Here is a 19,756-nt window from a genome sequence, read left to right as displayed (position 1 = left end):
ATCCTTCAAATTTAGATATATATTTGAATGCAGGAGTATTACAACATAACTATAGCTTTGCTTAGCTGAAACAATAAAGGATTTATAAATGTCAAACTAATAGAATGTACTAGCTATAATACTGAGGAAGTAAAGATCACAGTATGTGTATCTGCAATAAACAGAGAGATTTTATTACAGCATTAAGTGATCATTTGAAATTGAAGTAATTAGAAAAAAACAATTTCATTTAGAGTGGTCAAAACCAGGAACCATCAATTTTAAATCATTGTTGTACAATTTAGAGAAGAGATGAAGAAAGAAATGTTGAGCAGAGGGTTCTGTTCCTCATATTTAAATACTATTTAGATGCATGCATGAAGGGCTATGACCTGTGGGGAAACATGTCAAAAGCTGGAAGGTGAGAATAAGCTAAAGGACTGTATTTTGATTGGATGGCCAAGTATCCTGCTTCTGTGTTGTAAATTTTCTCTCATTCTATGATGGATCAAATTAAAATATTTATATTTGATGGAGTACAGCCTATGTTGTGGGCATCATCCATCGACATTTCTGTCGCCTCCAACCTGATCCCACCACCATTCACATCTTCACATCCCCACCCTGTTCTGCCTTCCGCAGAGACTACTCCCTCTGCAACTCCGTGGTTCACTCCTCTCTTCCCACACAAACCATTCCCTCCCCAGGTACTTTTCCCACATCCGTAGGAGTTGTAACACCTGTCCCTATACCTCATCCATCCAGGGACTCCAGCAATCCTTTCAGGTGAGACATGGGTTCACATCTGAAGAAGGGTCCCGGCCCAAAACATCTCCCGTCCATTCCCTCCACAGATGCTGCCTGACCCACTGTGTTCCTCCAACACTTTGTGGTTTGACCATGTGTACTAAACATGGTAATTAAATTTAAACAATTAAGAATGTGAACATCTTCAAATGCAGGATTCTTCCAAGGATTTCACATGACCAATCCCGATGGAAGCAATGTCATCTAGATATGGATTTGAAAATAGCTTTGTGTTAGTACCTTTGTTTCCCAAGGGCACATTGTGAAGAGGCTGCACAACGGCATTACTAATGATTTTCCCCATTGAGCACATTGAGGTACTCTGGTTCATAGTCAGAACATTAAAACAGCTCAAGTAACACACATTTTAAATTTCTTTTTAGCCTATTGGTAAATCAAGTTACCTCATCTGAAACTTCATGTGGAAGCCTGGTTGGAAGCATTTATTTTTCTGATCACCAGTCATGATTGGTACTGAATTTTTTTAGTAGCAGAGTCAATTGATTCTAATAATTTCCAGAAGCTGATTTTCCATGTAAATTGATGACAAACTGTACATGGGATGAAGATTTAAATTTCTACATCAACAAGTAACTTAGTTGTTGCACATTCTATCCTGGTAGTGACCAAAGAAAAATAAATGTCAGATACTTCCATGGATTTACAGGAACATAAAACCAATATGACATTGCCTTTAACTTCGTACATAGATATTTATATCATCCAGTTTAGTCCAGACTTTCAAAAAATCACTTACAATGTGTTTCTCCACAGGGATTTGTGGCAGCTTAGCTGAATTGGGAAATACCATTCCCTGGAAACAGAATAATCAATTTTGATTTATTTTGTTTGCTTAATGACCAAGCAAACAGATAGCAGAATCTTAAAAAAAACATTTACTGGCTAAGCTGTCGGAAAAATTGGCAAGTACGGCAATGATTAATTATGCACTGCCCAAACCTGAGAAATTGACATTATTGACTGATTTTGCTGCTAAGTCATTTTAACACATCTGAGTGTCATAACTGCTCAAATTCAGTTAGATTGATCCAGTCATTTTTAAGTGAATACACGAGGGCATTGTAACAGTGAGAGTTCATTCTTCTGCTTTGATCTTGCAAAAAAACAACCTTGCCTACATCCTAAAGGCAAATAACGAAATCCTCCAGGGTGGCATCTGCACCAATGTGGGAAGCGGCAATTGGCAATGATGGATTAGGGAAGACTATTTCTATCAGGGTTCTTCTCCAGAAAAGACGCTTGGAGCATGAATGTGTCGTCACCTGCAGAACATCATAGCAGCACCCCCGGTTCAAGCAAGTTTAGGTTGTATGCATTGCAAACAAAACAAAGTTAATTGTAGATCATACTTGCTGAGATTGGGTTGTAGTTAATGTTGTGCAGTGTTCATGAGTCTGGTGGTTGCTGTACTTAGCGTTAGGTTTAGGTTAATAGTTGGCAGGTGTACCGAGGTACAGAGAAAAGCTTTCTTTTGCATGTTATCCAATCAGATCAGATAATACTTTACATAGATACAATCAAGTCAAACTCAAGTAGAGCAAAGGGGGAGGTACATTGTGCTGGAATATAGTTCCCAGCATTGTAGCGCACTGGTTCCATAGACAAAATCCAATGTCCGCAATGAGGTAGAGGCGAATCCGGCAGTACCCTAGCTTATGGAGGGAGCATTCAGAGGCCTGGTAACAGATGGGAAGATGCTGTTCCTGAGTCTGCTGGTGCTTGCTTTCAAGATTCTATATCTTTTGTCTGACAGGAGCGGGGAGAGGGAATGACCGGAGTGGGACTATGCTTTGATTATATTGACTGCTTTTCTGAGGCAGCATGAAGTGTATGATGTCAATAGTAGGAATCCTGGTCTGTGTGATGAACTAGGCTACATCAACAAATTACTGCAATTTCTAACGGTCCTGGCAGTGCTGTTCCCAAAGTAAACAATGATGCAACCATTTGTAGAAGTTTGTAAGAGTCATTGGAGACATGCCAAATCTCTTCAATCTCCTGTGGAACCAGATGTATTGATGAGTCTTCTTGGCTGTTCCTAACATGTGGTTATTCCACGATAGATCATTGGTAATATTACACCAAGGAACATGGCTCTCAAACGTTTCCACTTCAACAACATTGAAGCTGATTGCAGCATGAACTCCACCATGCCCTCTGAACTTCCACAACTTGCTCCTTCATCTTGCTGACACTGAGGAAGAAGTTGTTGTCCTGACATCATGCTACTAAGTTATCTCTCTCCTTCCTATACTTTGTCTCATCATTGGTCGTGATCAGTCCCACCACAGTGGAGTCATCTGAGAACTTGTAGATGGAGTTTGAGCCAAATATGGCCACACAGTCGTGAATGTATAGGGAGTATAGTAGTGGACTGAGAACACATCCTTGTGGGGCACCGGTGTTGAAAATTATTAATATAGAAAACATAGAACATAGGTTCAGGAGGAGGACATTTGGCCCTTCGAGCCAGCACTGCCATTCATAGTGGTCATGGCAGATCATCAACAATCAGTAACCTGTGCCTGCCTTCTCTCCATATCCCTTGATTCCACTAGCCCCTAGAGCTCTATCTAACTCTCTTTTAAATGCATCCAGTGAATTGGCCTCCATGGCCTTCTGTGGCAGAGAATTCCACAAATTCACAACTCTGTGGGTGAAAAAGTTTCTTCTCACCTCAGTTTTAAATGGCCTCCCCTTTATTCTTAGATTGTGTCCCCTGGTTCTGGACTCCCCCAACATTGGGAAAATTTTTCCTGCATCTAGCTTGTCTAGTCCTTTTATGATTTTATACGTCTCTATAAGATCCCCTCTCATCCTTCTAAACTCCAGTGAATACAAACCTAGTCTTTCCAATCTTTCCTCATACAATACAATATACAATATATCTTTATTGTCATTGTACCCAGGGGTACAACGAGATTGGGAATGCGCCTCCCATATGATGCACTAATTTAGGTAATTTAGACAGCAGCAACCCAACGAAACGAACAGTTGTAACAGTTTTGGACAGGGTAAAGTGCAAGTTGATCTATGCGTTGTGGCCATCCGGCTCAGCAGGACCGGTTCATAGCAGCTATGGCCCTGGGGATGAAGCTGTTCCTGAGTCTGGAGGTGCGGGCATAGAAGGCCTTGTATCGTCTGCCCGATGGAAGGAGTTCGAACAGACTGTTGCAGGGGTGTGAAGAGTCTTTGTGGATGCTGGTGGCTTTTCTGAGGCATCGTGTGTTGTAGATGCCCTCCAAGTCTGGTAGCTGTGTTCCGATGGCCCTCTGAGCTCTATGGACTACCCGCTGTAGAGCTTTCCTTTCTGCCTCCGTGCAGCTGAGGTACCACACAGGGATTCCATGCGTTAGGATGCTCTCTATGGTGCAGCGGTAGAAGGTCTTCAGCAGCTGTTGGGGTAGACCAGACTTTTTCAGTGTTCTTAAGTAGAACAGTCTTTGTTGTGCCTTCTTGACCAGCGCAGCAGTGTTATTGGACCATGTTAGGTCCTCCGAAATGTGAGTGCCCAGAAACTTGAAGCTGGACACTCTCTCCACACTGACCCCATTGATAGAGATCGGGGCATATTCCCCGTTATGTGACCTATGACAGTCCCTCCATCCCAGGGATTAACCTCGTGAACCTACGCTGCACCGCCTCAGTAGCAAGGATGTCCTTCCTCAAATTAGGAGACCAAAACTGCACACAATACTCTAGATGTGGTCTCACCAAGGCCCTATACAACTGCAGAAGGACTTCTTTGCTCCTGTACTCAAATCCTCTCGTTATGAAGGCCAACATGTCATTAGCTTTCTTCACTGCCTGCTGTACCTGCACGCTTACTTTCAGTGACTGGTGTACAAGGACACCAAGGTCTCGTTGCACTTCCCCTTTACCTAACCCAACACCATTGAGATAATAATGTGCAATAATAATAATTGCGGAGGACTGATTGCAGTCTGTGGGTCAGAAAGTCGAGGATGCAGTGGCAGATGGCGTGCTGACTCCTAGGTGCAGAAATTTGGAGACGAGTTTGAATGGGATGGGAAGACAGCAAGTCATAAGGTCATAAGTGATGGGAGCTGAATTATGCCATTTGGCCCATCGTATATTCCGCGGGACTGTCATATGTTGAAAGACTGGAGCGACTAGGCTTGTATACACTGGAATTTAGAAGGATGAGAGGGGATCTTATCGAAACGTATAAGATTATTAAGGGGTTGGACACGTTAGAGGGAGGAAACATGTTCCCAATGTTGGGGGAGTCCAGAACAAGGGGCCACAGTTTAAGAATAAGGGGTAGGCCATTTAGAACTGAGATGAGAAAAAGCTTTTTCAGTCAGAGAGTTGTGAATCTGTGGAATTCTCTGCCTCAGAAGGCAGTGGAGGCCAATTCTCTGAATGCATTCAAGAGAGAGCTAGATAGAGCTCTTAAGGATAGCGGAGTCAGGGGGTATGGGGAGAAAGCAGGAACGGGGTACAGATTGAGAATGATCAGCCATGATCACATTGAATGGCGGTGCTGACTCGAAGGGCCGAATGGCCTCCTCCTGCACCTATTGTCTATTGGCTATTGTCTATTGCCATTCAATCATGGCTGATCTACCTCTCCCTCCTTACCCCATTCTCCTGCCTTCTCCCCATAACTCCTGACATCCAGCAACGTCAACACCATCTGTGGAGGCAAACTGATGGTCAACATTTAGGGTTGAGATCCTGCGTATGGCTGAGAGTATAAAGGAAGAATAGCCAATATAAAGAGTTGAGAGGTGAGGGGTGAGACAAGGGCAGGTAGGTGAATGGTGAAGCCAAGTGAAGTGGGCAATGATAACTGATTGGTCCAGATGAGGGTGGAGAAGGGGGAAGGTAGGAGCAGAGACCGAAAGGTGATATATGGGACCAGATAGAGGAGGGATGATGGACAGATGGAATAAGATTGGGGTGGGGGGTGGGGGGGGGGGTGGGGGTGGGGGGGGGGAGGGGGGTGGGGGGGGGGGGGTGGTGGTAAAGGTGGCCAAGAAGGGAGGAAAGATGGCCAAGGGAGAAGAAAACTAGGTGATAGGTGTGTGGATGGTGGGCAGATGGGACCAGATGGAGGAGGCTGATGAATCTAGATAATGGTGTGAGAACAGTAAAAGTGAGGAGAGGAAGAGAGAACGTTTAGGGAAGTCCAAAGGGAACATAAGTAGCCCACACCTCCATGCATTCCATTCATTATTTTTTCTTTCTGTAAAATATTTCGAAAAATGATTAAAATTAATATTTTCTATTTTGCTATCTGCTAAAACATTTCAACTATTTGGCTACTCAGCAAGCTCAATTACATTATTGTTGCCAGACGCCATATTTCAGCAACTGAAGGCATCAGATAGCATGCAGAGAAAGTGGAAATGCACATCACACTACACACCAAATCTGCTGAATGCATTGAGGTCATCGACAAAACATAAACCATTTGCCACTAATTGGAGAGTAAGCCTGATCTGTATGAAGGAACAATTATTTAAGATGATACGACACACACGCAAGCATTTCTTGATGTACTAAACTTAAATCCCTAGTGGACAGTAGCATTTGCATGTCCTCTAATCTTCCAGTAATATGATATTGAAATTCAGATTTTCCTCCCCATTTCTGTTGCCGGTCCCACTGGTGAATTTTAAGGGATGACATTTCTGATCCTTTGTTTTGAACACAAATACTTAATCATGTCTATGATTTTCAAATGCCTCACCGTGCTAAGCAAAGTGCCTGTAAACCTACTCTTTCTCCGTCACTCATAATGAATATTATAAATTACAACCAAAAAGTAGAAATAAACCCTAGAGGAGAAAGTAATAATTTAAATATCACAGCAGGCAAGCACACACTGAAGCAAAGCTGACCACAGTGGTTCATAGTGAGCTGGTTCCCTATTGCTCTGTCATTCTCCAATTCATTTCTTAGCTTTGCTTTAATCTTGGAAACAGTCCAGCCCAGAGGGGAAGTGAAATCCAAAGTTGCAGCAGCATCTGAGTCTGGAGACAGGAGAGAGGGTTGCTGTTTAATTATCTCAGTGCTGGAAGGGCAGGGAAAAGATACAGCTGAATATGACAGATGAAAATAACTTGTGCTCCAGGATATTTGGGCTGAATATTCATAATGCTATTCATAGTCATCAAATAGAAATATTTGCAACATATTCACTCGCTAAACCTAACAAGAAAGTGGCAAGGCTTGACTGAACAGCCATTCAGAGTCAAGTCTTGGTGTGTTATGCATTTAAAGGATCTTTCATAATGATTTCAGAGCTATTTTCCCTGCTCACTCTTTCATGTCGAAGATTATTTGAATAAGATGAGAATTGTAGGAAGGCCATTTTGTTAGAATTACACCAGTTATACTGCAACTGGAGACCTTGTCACATACTGCATTTGATAAAAATAAAATAGGTGCTGCTGTTGCTAGGACTGGATAATTCAATGGGAAATGATTTATTTCCGCAGCATGGTTTTCCTATTGGGGGAATTCTTTGATGTTAATTGGAATACAGCACAAGACAAGCAGGTAGTTAGAGCAAAGAAGTATGAGCCAGAATTTAAGGATGCTAAATATAATTGATTTTCTAGTTTCCTAATGAATACAAAAGTTCTGTGATTATTGTCAGGAACTGAGTGAGCACCTGCACACAAGATTCATTAAAGAGGATATAATTGAACACCTTCGGAAAGCGTCTGTCCTCGATGGTGCACCCTGAGTTGTCCAACTAGTTGTAGTTTTTGTCATAGTCATAAAGTCCTAGAGTCATACAGCTTGAAAACAGGCCTTTCGGCCCAACTTGCCCACGCTGGCCAACATGTCCCAGCTACACTAATCCAACCTGCCTGCGTTGAAAGACATTTGAAAATCATAGACATGATTAAGTATTTGTGTTCAAAGCAGACAAACACTACAACAAAAGCTTCAACCTATAAATATTCACATTACAGAAGACATAAGAGCAGATTTGCAAGAAAATTATGGTACACACACATACATATGTTTTTTTACATATACATAGATATATGTTTTATATATGTGTGTGTAGGTATTCCAGCATTTTGTGTTTGTAGATGACGCAAAGATAGGTGGAGGGGCAGGTGGTGTTGAGAAAGCAGGGAGGCTGCAGAATGCAGAGATTGACAGATTCTTGATTATAGGGTCATAGAGCCCTACCATTCACAGCCTGAGTGTGGAAACAAACCCTTCAGCCCAACTTGCCCACACCGGCCAACATGTCCCAGCTACACTCGTCCCACCTGTTTGGCCCATATCCCTCTAAACCTGTCCTATCCATGTCTAATTGTTTCTTAAACGTTGTGATAGTCCCTGCCTCAACGACATAAACCTTTTGTGTTTAACTACCTGCTACCTTTTGTGGATATCTTCAACCTCTCAGTACTAAGGTAACTCCTTTAAAAAGACACCCATAACACCAGTGCCCAAGAAGAACACGGTAAACTGTGTCAATGACTACTGGCCGGTGACACTCACATCTGTGGTGATGAAGTACTTTGAGGTTGGTTATGTCGCATTTCAACTCTTGACTTAGTAAGAACTTGGGCCAACTGAGATTCATCTACCACCACAACAATTCACCACTGGATACAATCTCACTGGCTCTTCAATCTGCCCTGGACCAGTTGGAGAGTAAGAGCAAGTATGTCAAGCATTTGTTCATCGACTGCAGCTTGGCAATCAACACCATCACCTCATCAAACTCAGGGTACTGGGTTTCTGCTCATCCCTGGGGAATTGGATCTTTGACTTCCTCATCGACAGACCACAATTTCAAATGAATTGGCAATAGCACTTCCATTTCGATAGCCATTATCACAGGAGCACTCAAAATGTGTAGGAAGGAACTGCAGATGCTGGTTTACACCCAAAGATACACACTGTTGGAGTAACTCGGTGGGTCAGGCAGCATCTCTGGAGAAAAAGGATGGGTGATGTTTTGGGTCGGAACTCTTCTTCATTGGAGATAGACAGAATGTAAGACTTCAGACACAGGAGCACTTCAAGGCTATGTTCTATACTCTCTCTATACCCATGACTATACCATAGCCATACACAGCTCCAACAGCATCTTTAAATTCACTGACAATACTAATGTTGTTGAACAATTAACTAGGGAGACTGAAAATCTGATTGAATAGCGGCAGAACAACAAACTTTCTCTCAACACCAGGAAGACCAAGGAGCTGATTGTTGACTTCAGCAAGAGAATAAAAAGGATCCATAAACTTGTCTTCATCAGTGACTTCATTGAAGGAATCCATAGGATGTACTGCCTCAGAAAGGTAGCCAATATCATTAAAGACCCACACCACCCTGGTGATGTTCTCATCTTGTTACTACCATCAGGAAGAATGTACAGGAGTCATAAAACCAGGTTCAACTTCCAGATTCCCAGAAACCATCAAACTCTTGAATACTGCACATTACTAACAATAACCCTACCACGGCAATTATGATCTAATACAGACTTTATTTTGGTTGCATTACATATTTGGATTTTGCACTGTTTTTGTCTGATTACCAAGTGTTACTGATTTCATTAATTTTGTTATTGATTATTGTATATTCATTTGTGTATCATTGTGTTAATGGGTCTGTAACGCTGTAGTAAGTAAATACTCTTGTCTCTTGAACACCAGTGACTTCTGAAAGATGGAAGACAACCTGAATCAGATAATATGTATCCCAATTGTTGAAAGTCACCATAATTTGCCAATTATTTTCATTTTAAGATTTAAAATAAACTAAGAGACCTAAATTCTTCAGAAGAGATTGGGCATGGGATTACACCAAAGCATTAGTGTGGCAGACTTGCAATTTTAGCAGCTTGTCAGATTTCTCAGTGTGCACTGTGGAATGATATTCTGTACATCCCTACTGCTGCAGGGAATTAAGCATTCACTGGGAGATAAGTCTTGCCAGGTGCTCAAGTCACACTGCTTTCAAGATGGACTAGTGATGGTAAACTGTGATGGGCAGAATAGCATCTCCATGTCTTTAATATTTTGCATATTCCTTGTTGTAGCTACCAATGTCTAACAGCAAGAGGGGTGAACTTCTACAAATAGATCAGAAAGGTATTTAGCCATTTAGCCATCAAGTACAAGCCTCCTTTACATATAATGTAATTGATCTGTGTATCCCTGCTGTATGAAGTTTTAAAGCATCGGCAATAGTGCTTGTGGGTTATTAAACCAAAGTACTTGTCTGCCAATTGCCTTTTAAATGCGGGAAGTGATGCCCAAGCAAGAGTTAATGAAACCCATCGATCTATCCAAGTTGTTACGAAACCTTTTGAGATTTCAAAAAAAAGGCACTACAGAAGCCTCTTAAGCCACTTTCAAACAGATCTCAAAAAGGTGCTGTGACATGATTTCAGCTTGTTGTATTTTACATGCTATCAATGATTGCAGTAATAGAGGAAATTCTACACCGTGGCCATGAAGAGCAGATTACTCATCAATGTCACAGAATAAGAGCAGAAAGCTCCTAATGATAGGGAAAAGTAGTTTTAAGCAATTGGTAGCTTTGAACATCTGAAATATGAAATAAAAAGACTCGCAACTGGAAATAACAGTTAAAGTAAAAGAAAACCTAAGAGGGCATAGTGTATAAACTTAAATAAATCAACCACTTGAAAAATGTCTTGACCCTTCAAATTTTCTTCATGTGCTACTCACCATGAGCAGACTAATCCCTGGGATGGGATTCCTCAGGTATTGCCAGTAATAACAAGGCACATTTATTGATCAAAAGGCATGGAAGAGCGATATAATGTAGAAGCTGCAAATCTGAAATGAAAACAGAAAATATAGACATTCGGTCTCTCTTGGTCACAATGTTGTTCTCTGCATTTTTGCATCTTCTTTGCAATGCCAATGTTCAATTTCTAAAATGTATTTATTCTAATAAAAGGAATTATCATATAACCTTAACACTGTTTCTCTTTCTACAGATGCTGCCTGATCTGCTAAGTATTTTCAGCATTTTCTGTTTCTTTTTACATTTATCTATCACTTCACTAAAAAAAGGAAAGGCTTTTCATAGAGGAACAAAAACTATACGGCATGCTCAGATGTCTCACCAAAATGTTATCGACCTTTTTTCAAACTTTTCTTTCCAATCGTTTTTTGTTTTTCATAAGCGTTATTTATTTTAGATTCAATAGATCCAACCATGCATCTGTAGTGTGGGGAATGAGCCACTTCAGGTCTAGAGAGGACTCTACTGCATTTGGAAGGAGTTGGCAAAGATCAAATATTTCTCTCTTCTTAGGTTTCCCTTCCCACTTGCCTAGTTCTTCAAGTTGTGAGACTGAGAATTTGAAGTCTAACTGGTAAATATACATATAATTTACTTGTAATTGATAATGTCTAAATCAAATACTTAGTGATTGCGATTTTCATCTAAAAGTGGATAGTGAAAAGTTGAAACAAAACTAATATTCCATTTTATTAGAAAGCAAAGATATTCAGAAAATGACATGTATCTCGGAGCACACCACACATTTGACAGTTAAAGTATAGAACATAGAACGTTCGACATAAGGACATGCCCCATCGACCCGCAATGTCTGTGTCGAACATGATGCCAAGATAAACTAATCTCACCGACCTGCACATGATCCAGATCCATCCATTCCCTGCATATCACTCTGCCTATCTAAGTGCCCCTTAAACACAATATCATATCTGCCTCTACCATCACCCTGGGAAGCGTATTCGAGACACCCACACTGACTGTGTAAAAACAACTTTCCTTTAAACTTTGCCCTACTAACCTAATCTTAATGCATTATCATATATGAACTGTGCCAATGCCATTGGGAGAATGCTAAAGACACTAAAGTAAAATATGGCTTTGCAGTGCATATTTCCTATCCATAAAAATTACCAAATTGATTGCAATCTGCCTCAGCGTACAACTAATCTGGTAGTTACAATTCCAAACGGAAATATCTTCACTCTAGGTAGTGCGCAGGTCCCAAGCCTATAGGAGTTCAGGGAACAGTGCTGGCTGGTAGAGTATGACCATTTTAACAAGCGTGATGACTTCAACTTCAAATACCCAAAGTCCCACCAGAGTTACAGGAACAGTTTAGTAGAAGACCTTGGTCTTGTAGATGTTTATTGTAAAGCCATCTTTTCTTCAGTTCTTTGAGCGACTCAATAAAGTCTTAGAGTTCATGCTCCTAACATGCATATGCATTGTCAGGGTAGGCCATGTATTGTGCTGTTGCCGTCTACTGCATTATTCTTGTTGTTCTGCAGTGAAGAAACCCAGACTGTGACTTGGCAGTTGTTCTTCCGCCGCTAGGAGGAGCGATTTCTAACCACATGAGAAAAAGTTGTTCCCAGCAACTTCTGGGCCAACATCTTCGAAAAAATACACTGCTGAAGATTCCTTCCTATCGGAACCAACATTCCTATAAAATAACATATCAAAACAATGCCACACTGAGAACATTACAACGTAAAATGACTGGCACAGAGGAATTCTTTGTTTGATAGATGATGCATATCACCAAACTGACATCTAGACAAACTACCCGTAATTTTATCACACAATTACTTCTGACAACATCACTTGATATGTCTTACTACTGCTGTTTTGATTAATGTTGGGTTGTTGGTGGCATTCGGTTCTGAAGGTTGTTATACAAAGCGATACATAGACAAAAACTATAATAAAAGCTTCAACCTATAAATATTCACATTACAGATGACATAAGAGAAGATTTGCAATAAAATTGTGGTACACACACATATATATGCTTTATATATATATATATACATATATGTGAATGTGTATGTTTTCCAGCATTTTGTGTTTGTAGATGACACAAAGATAGGTGGAGGGGCAGGTAGTGTTGAGAAAGCAGGGATGCTGCAGAATGCAGACATTGACAGATTCTTGATTATAGAGTCATAGAGCCATACCATTCAGAGTGAGTTGGGATACAGGCCCTTCAGACCAACTTGCCCACATGGGCCAACATGTCCCAGCTACACTAGTCCCACCTGCCCATATTTGGTCCATATCCTTCCAAACCTGTCCTATCCATGTACCTGTCTAACTGTTTCTTAAATGTTTGGATAGTCCCTGCCTCAACTACCTCCTCTGGTAGCATGTTTCATACACCAGCCACTCTCTGTGTGAAAAAGTTACCCCTCAGATTCCTATTAAATCTTTTCTCCTTCACCTTAAACCTATGTCCTCTGGTCCTTGATTCACCTTCTCTGGGCAAGAGACTCTGCATATACCCAATCTATTCCTCTCATGATCTAAAAACCACCCATCCTCCTGCGTTCTAAGGAATAGTTCCAGCCTACTCAACCTCTCCCTATAGCTCAGGCCCTCTATCCCTGGCAACATCCTTGTAAATCTTCTCTGTACCCTTTCCAGCTTGACAATGTTCTTCCTATATTATGGTGCCCAGAACTGAACACAATACACTAAATACGGCCTCACCAACATTTTATACAACTGCAACACGACCTCCCAACTTCTATACTCAACACTCTGACTGATGAAGGCCAATGTGCCAAATGCCTTTTTGACCACCCTATCTACCTGCAACTCCACTTTCAAGGAACCATTGCATATTTACTCCTCGATCCCTCTGCTCCACAACATTTCCCAGTGCCCTACCATTCACTGTGTTAGTCCTGGATGTCAGGGTGTCAGGGATTATGGGGCGAAGGCAGGAGAATGGGGTTGAGAGGGAAAGATAGATCATCCATGATTGAATGGCGGAGTAGACTTGATGGGCCAAATGGCCTAATTCTGTTCCTAGAATGTATGAACTTATGAAGAAGGACTTGGACAGGTTGGGAGAGGGGACAAAGAAATGGTAAATTGAATACAGTGTAGCAAGGTGTACGGTCGTGCACTTAGGTAGAAGGAATAAAGGTGTAGACTACTTTCTAAATGGGTAAAGGATTGAGAAATCCGAGGTGCAAAGGGACCTGGAAGTGCTGGCACAGGATTCCCAAAAGGCTTATTTGCAGATTGTATCAGTGGTAATGAAGGTAAATGCAATGCTAGCATTCATTTTGATGGAGCTGGTATATAAAAGCAACGATGTAATGCTGAAGCTTTATGAGGGATAGTGAGGGCACATTTGGAAGATTGTAAACAGTATTGGGCCCCAAATCTCAGGAAAGATATGATAATTTTGGAGAGGGGTCAGAGGAGGTTTACATGAATGATCCGGGGATGATTGGGTTAATGCATGAGGTGCTTTTGAAGGCTCTGAGCCTGTGCTCACTGGAGTTTAGAAGGATGAGGGGGGATCTCATTGAAACCTATCAAATAATGAAAGGCCTAGATAGTGGGCGTGGAAAGGATGCTTCCAGGGTACAGCCTCAGAATGAAAATACATACTTTTTAAATGCAGGTGAGGAGGAATTTCTTTAGCCAGAGGGTAGTGAATCTGTGGAATTCATTGCCATAGGTGACTGTGGAGGCCAAGACATTGGGTATTTTTGAACTGGAAGATGATAGGTTCTCGATTAGGAAGGGAGAAGACAGGAGAGTGGGGATGAGAAGGAAAATAGATCAGCCATGATTGAATGGTGGAATAGACTCAATGGGTTGAATGGCCTAATTCTACTCCTATGTCTTATGGACTTATTTTTAGTTTACTTTATCATTGTGTGTACGGAGGTACAGTGAAAAGCTTTTATTAATGTTATCCAGTCAAAGAAAAAACTAAATATAATTATACATAATTCCAATCAAGACATCCACAACGCAACTGATCTCCCGGTGGCCCAGCACTTTAACTCCCCCTCCCATTCCCAGTCTGACCTCTCCGTCATGGGCCTCCTCCAGTGCCATAGTGAGGCCCGCCGGAAATTGGAGGAGCAGCACCTCATATTTCGCCTGGGCAGTTTGCGGCCCGGTGGTATGAACGTCGACTTCTCCAACTTCAGATAGCTCCTCTGTCCCTCCCTTCCCCTCCTCCTTCCCAGATCTCCCTCTATCTTCCTGTCTCCACCTATATCCTTCCTTTGTCCCACCCCCGACATCAGTCTGAAGAAGGGTCTCGACCCGAAACGTCACCCATTCCTTCTCTCCCGAGATGCTGCCTGACCTGCTGAGTTACTCCAGCATTTTGTGAATAAATCAATTTGTACCAGCATCTGCAGTTATTTTCTTATAAGACATCCACAGTGTACAGATAAAGGATAAAGGTCAATGTGAGAAATGCTGCACTTGAAATAAAGATTTAAAAGAGTAGAGCAATTATAATGTATGATAGCAGATGCTCTTAGAATATTCCTCATTATTTCTATGTTAGCAAAGTAGTCCATTGCAAATATTTTTTCACCACCATTGCCCAGAATCTGCATGAGCAACCTGCATCAGGAACAATCTCGCCATTGATATCAACAAAGGAAAATGCCTGCAATGGATGAAGGTATTAGTTATTTTAGATTCCTTTTGACTGTTTATGCAAGTGTTCGTTTTAACTTTAAGAATTATTTTTAGTTTCAATTTTAATGAATTTGAATAGATCTTTGAAAGCTTGTGAACGTCAGAAATGTTCCAAACCCATCAATATTTCAACAGTGGGTTGAAATAGGGAACTTGGCTTATCCAGCTTTCAAAGATTACTTCTGGTCTTCAGTGGATAGGGTTTGCTCTGATCTGCTGATGTGAAGGCATTCATATGACAGGCCCGTCTCCTGCTGCACAGATTAAGTCGGCTTCCAAAGGGAAAAATTGCAAGATTCCTACTTCAGCAGCAAGAGAAGCAGCCAAGAGCAGCAGCCTTATATACCAGCTAATTCCAGGTCATCATTTTGTTCAAACCCAAAATAAAGACTATTACAATGTGTGATTATGCACATTCAATCTATTTATAAAATGGTAGGCAGTCATATGGGTTCAGGCATTAATGGTGACATTAATGCAGCAGCTGTGAAGGGGAGTCAAGAAGATCTGAATGAGGTAGATGGTCAGGTCGAATTGCCTTGTACCATATTTGTGGCATCTTTATTTTAATATTAAATTAATATTAACATCAGCATTTTGAAGAGGGACAGAATTCTACAGTTGGAAGACGAAACATTTCAATGTCTCAAGCTTAATATGGAACTGTGGAATTATAGATTTGTACAGCACAGAAACAGGCTCTTTCTGACTACCTCATCCATGCTGACTGTGACACCTATCTGCACTAATCCTATTTGTCTGCATTAGTCCCGTATCCTCCTAGACCTTTCCTATCTAAGTATTTATCCAAATGTCTGTTAAATTTTGTAATTGCATCTGCCTCTACCATCTCCTCTGGCACCTCATTTCATTTAACCCCCAATCTCTGAAAGACATGCCTCTCAAATGTTCTTTAAATTTCTCCTTACTCGTCTTAAACCTGTGCGCTCTGGTCTACACTTGATTATCTATTCTATCACTACCCATATAATTTTATAAACTGCTGCGAGATCACTCCGCAGCCTTTCATTTTCCAATGAGAATAAACCTAGCTGATTCCATTTCTCCTTACAACTACAGTCCTCCGTTCCTGACAACATTCTTGTGAAGATAGGCACAAAATGCTAGAGTAACTCAGCGGGTCAGGCAGCAACCCCAGAGGAAAGCAATAGGTGATGTTTTGGGTTGAGACCCTTCTTCAGATGAAGGGTCTCAACCTGAAACGTCACCAATTCCATTTCTCCAGAGACGTTGCCTGACCCGCTCAGTTAGTCCAACATTTTGTGTCTATCTTCAATATAAACCAGAATCAGCAGTTCCTTTCTACACAACATTTTTGTGAATCTCTTCTGTGCTCTCTCTATGGCCACCACATTCTTCCTGCAGAGTGGCAACCAGAACAGTGCATAATATTCCAAATGCAGTCTAAATACTTTGTACATCTGCAACATGATGTCCCAGATCTTATACTCAAAACCTTACCTTTTGAAGGGAAGCATAACAAAAACCTTATATTCTACCCTATCCACCTGTGTTGCCACTTTTCGCAAAGTATGAACCTGCACTCCAAGGTTCCACTGTGCATCAACACTCCTATCGCCATTTTAATCTATATATTCCATCAGAATTTAACCATCTAAGCACATTAGCGCACGAGAAGACACAAAGTGCTCGAGTCTGAAGAAGGGACCGGACCCAAAATGTTGCCTGTCCATGTTCTCCTCAGATGCTTCCTGACCCGCTGAGCTACTCCAACACTTTGTGTCTAGTTTTATAAAGCAGTATCTGCAGTTCCCTTTTTCTACATTAGCTCACACTAGTCTGGATTGAGGATTTAATTGGCGGAACCGCATCTCCTATTTCACTTGGGAAGCTTATAACCCAATGATATTAATGTTTGATTTCTCTAACTTCAAGTAACCTTTGCATCCCCTCTCTCTCCATCCCTCCCCCACCCAAGTCGTACCAGCTTCAAAGTAGTCTCGTTGAGTCTCATTGTCTCTACTCGTTCTCACCTAGCACACAGCTAACAATGGCATTTCCTTTACCTTTTATTCATTTGTTCAATATCTCTCTATATGACCGTTTATATCTCTTGTTTCCCTTTACCATGACTCTCAGTCTGAAGAAGAGTCTCGACCCAAAACGTCACCTATTCCTTCTCTCCAGAGATGCTGTCTGACCCGCTGAGTCACTCCAGCATTTTGTGTCTATCATTGGATTAAATTCCATCTGCCACTGCTCTGTCCAGCTTTCCAGATGATCTATACCTCTATTTTTAGAAAACCTTCTTTGCTATCTATGACCCCACCAATTTATGTGTTGTCTGCAAACTTACTAATCAGACCGGAATGGTCGAAATTTGATAAACTTAGGTTTTTTAACATGCAGTGAATACCACTGTTTTAGGACATCTATATAGTAAAACTCTTGTTTGTTTGTTTGTTTGTTCCTGGACTACAGCCAAAACGGTACACGGTAGCGCGACAATTTTAGGCCCATCTTACTCACTGTCATCCCTTTGGTGCTAATGGAAGAAGTTTAATTGAAATTGGTGTTATATTTTTTAAGTTATTCACATTTTAAAGTTTAAATCTATCTCCTACGGAGGGAGGGAGGGAGGGAGGGAGGGGGGAAGGGAGCGGGGGGGATGGAGGGGGAGGGAGGGGTGAATGGAAGGAGGGGGATAAGAGGGGTTGAGGGGTGTGGTGTGTGGGGGAAGGGTGAGGGGAAGGGAAAGGAGGGGAAGGGAGGGGAGGGAAGGGGGAAGGAGGGGGATGGAGGGGGATGGAGGGAAGGGGGAGGGAGGGAGGGAGGGGGAGGAGGGGGAGAGGGAGGGGGATAAGGGGTGTTGAGGGGGATGGAGTGGGGGGAGGGGGAGTGGAGGAGGAGGGGAGGGGAGGGGAAGGGTGGGAGGGGAAGGTGGATGGGGATGGAGGGGGAGGGAGGGGGAGGAGGGAGAGAGGGGGTAGTAGAGGGGATGGAGGTGTGGGGGGGAGAGGGGAGGGGGGAGTGGGGGTGGAGAGGATGCTGCACCAATGCAGGAGAGGTTTGGGCCCAACGGGTCCACTTGGTCTAGTTGGCATTAAAAATCAAACAATGGAAGTGGTATTTCTGCGATTGAGTGCTATAGTGACCTGCAGCACTTGCCCATTATTTCCTGCATTACATTTCAAATTCTCTACTTGAAATGTCCTGATTGGTACTTATAATAAATTGTAATTCAATTGTCTTTGTGTGAGGGGAAGGAAATTAAATAAATGTAAAGGTGTGCAACTTCAAATTACACCTTTCCGGGATTAAATAAATCATTCAGGCTGAAAGATATTTCTACCCTGGACCTTTACCTTTTCTTCTGCCATTTAACACTTTCAATGTTTGGACAAGGGGCATGAGCACCATACTAATTATCCAAAATACTTCCAGTCAAATATGCACCTCAATTTACCAATTGGATATATGCAAAAACTATCATCAATGAAATACAGACATGAAATTACACAAAATGCTGGAGAAGAGTGCCCAGCAGAAACATTGCTTATCCATGTTTTCGAGAAATGCTGAGTTATACCTTGGGTCTATCTATGAAATACACTTTCTCTTGCCGTAACTCTTGTACACTTGTGAATCTCCATCTTTCTGGACCACCTCCAACAGTGTCTCAAGAGATGGTGCAGGTTTGGGAATCCTCTTTCTCCAGGAGATGGAGAGCATCAGTTAACTCAGCAGCTGAAGTGAAACAAAGGAAGAAATGTTACCCTGCGCAGAAGTAGAGAGCAGGGAGAAAACAGCAGGTGTTGAAAATATCTACAACTTGTCATCCAGAGTTTGTAAGTTGAGAGAATCAAAAGGGACATACAAGATCACATGTAAGGGGAGCCAAAAGGATAAAGATGGAAGAAACTTTGGAGTAACAAGGAGGAATTTTTGCCAAATTACCTTTCAAGAAATTAAGGGCCCATTCCTGTGCTGTTCTGATCTATGTTGTATGTTCTAAAGTATTGATAGTTCCTGCTATGGTCTTGTCATAAAGATAGATCTTTGCTGTTATTTTAAATAACGTTTGGAGATCTTAAATATTCACACTAGAGGGAAGACAGGTTATTGGATCCAAACAATAACATTGCAGACAGAAAAGGACTTTCCCAGCTGCAATAGAACACCAGCTGAGGTTTTTTACTCAAGTGTCTCAAGTGAGAGAATATATCAAGTGTTAGATTGCTCCCATTTTTCTGCTGACAGTCCTGAGAAATGGCTATCTAAAATTAAAACAGATAGAAATTCAGTGAAGTACCTTCAACCTCACACAAAAAAAATTGTCTTTTGGAATGTATCCAGTACCATTAATCCAATTTAATTCATGATTCTGCTCCTTATCTACTTTGACTGAAGTGCTGTCCTGCGCAATAATGTCTTCTGCAGATGCCAGAGCTTTTTGACAAATTTAACTTTGCTATTTAGCTTCTTGTACCCAGATCATCCT

General features: G+C 41.6%; 1 protein-coding gene across 1 annotated transcript in view; it reads left to right on the top strand.

The window, feature by feature from the left end:
* Positions 1–19,756, top strand: part of LOC144593914 (cytochrome c oxidase subunit 1-like) — a 66,725-nt gene that overhangs the window by 30,702 nt on the left and 16,267 nt on the right.

This window comes from Rhinoraja longicauda, chromosome 5, assembly GCF_053455715.1.
Source record: "Rhinoraja longicauda isolate Sanriku21f chromosome 5, sRhiLon1.1, whole genome shotgun sequence".
In the NCBI taxonomy this organism is placed as follows: Eukaryota; Metazoa; Chordata; class Chondrichthyes; order Rajiformes; family Arhynchobatidae; genus Rhinoraja; species Rhinoraja longicauda.
Note: the sequence above shows the minus strand (reverse complement) of the source record. Positions and strands in the feature narration are given on the sequence as shown.